Consider the following 1,856-nt stretch of genomic DNA (forward strand, 5'->3'; position numbering starts at 1 on the left):
TTTAGTTTGATGGGTTCATTACTCAATAAATACTACTTAATAAATCACTAGAAATTGCATATAAAGTATTTGGAACTGTACACGTGGTATTTCTCAGTGTTTTATACTACATCAAGATCTAGAGACGTGTACATAAAAACAATATGTACATTGCAAACAACTGTTAAATTCTTGAAACCCAAAAGGAGACTCCATAAGTGCCTAGAAACAGAACGTCTTTGTTCCCATAAATAAGATTTTAAGTTAAAAGTAACAGGAGGAAATAACTTCCAGCCCTGATGATTATAGAGTGAAAGCCTAAATATAGGAGGAGAATAAAAACCAGACATGCTTTTTAAATAAAGTATATTTAAAAGCCCCTATCATGAAGATGTGGAATCTGAAAACATCATATTCAGTGGGAAGATAACTATAGTGGGTTTTTTGGTTTATCTGATTTTATTTGATTCAGATATTAAGTCTACATCTGATTATGGTCAAACTACCAAGGAAAATAATCAAATTGTAACCCATCTGCAACAAATTCATGTTATTTCTTACAGAATTGTAGTCAGATAGCTTAGATTTGATTCATAATTTTCTTCCAAGAAGAGAGCCTTTCAAACTGAATAAAGATTTCAAAAATACAGGAAGTTAAATTATGAGAAGTAGAAAGTTAAGAGCTATTTCTTGGCGATATGTACCGTGAAATATATATTTTTTAAAGCCATAAAGGTAGCCCCACTCTTCGTTAATGAGTTAATGAGTGATATTTAAAAGTTCCTTCATGCAGAGACAGATAATAAACCCACAAGCTTGGAAGAAAGTAATGGTAGTACAAGAAAGGGCAGCATAATAAACTGGTCTTGAGCTCTGGTGTACTTTGTATATTGTTTTACTGCTTAGTGCTGAATTTAAATTTACCTAGAAAGATTGCCATTCAAATAATGCTGGCTCCCTCTCATCCTAGATGGTAGTAGAAAATAAATCCGAAGCATGTTTTCTTGGCTTAAGGAAGGATTGCCTTTTCATTTTTGTTTTTATTTTTGGTTGAAGTTGTTTTGTTTCTGGCCTACCAAAGTATGCACCTCCAAAACTCCATGCTATTTTGAGGGGAAGGTGGGCAATTAGCATGAACTAGGAGCTTTTGGGAACATGGCTGACAGTTCCTACCCTTTGGGGGGGGGGTTCTTCTTCTCCCTAAGGGATTGAAATGGTATGCAAGGGGAATCCTTCCAAGGAATGAGCAAACCTCCTTAGACTCCTAGGCCCACCATCAGGGCCTAGATTATTGAGAGCTGATTCCACCAGAATGCATGGCAAGAAAACCATGTTTTGGGAATTGTGGCCAAACTTATGAGCATAAGCCAGGGGCATTTGCAGAAGCAACAACCTCCACCCATCAGTGGACTAATCATATTCTTCAGATTCTGTTGGCAAGATGTTTGGAAGCAGGACTGGCCTGGGTGGGCTAAGTAACCTGTTGGTGTTTTCAAGAGAGGCCCCCAAGGGAGAAAGCGGTTGTCTTTGTACAACCCAATAAGTAGGGCCCCATTAATTAAAGGGTGATATGACCTTATTTGAACCTTGAACATGATAGAGCAGTTCATATGAATTAAAATAATACAATGCCACGATCTCAGCAGTTGCTGGATACTGTTCAGCTGTTATTTTGCTAGATCCATAAATGACTAAACGTGTATGTTTGCTGCAACACAACTGTCCCCTCTGTATTTATGGCCAGACTACAATAGATGGCAGCTAACCTTTAAATGCATATAGACTTGTCCGAAAGAAAGAAAGAAAGAAAGAAAGAAAGAAAGAAAGAAAGAAAAGAAAAAAAGACTTGTCCAAGTTAGTATACTTCTATTTGTTTC

This window comes from Vulpes vulpes, chromosome 16 (assembly GCF_048418805.1).
Source record: "Vulpes vulpes isolate BD-2025 chromosome 16, VulVul3, whole genome shotgun sequence".
In the NCBI taxonomy this organism is placed as follows: Eukaryota; Metazoa; Chordata; class Mammalia; order Carnivora; family Canidae; genus Vulpes; species Vulpes vulpes.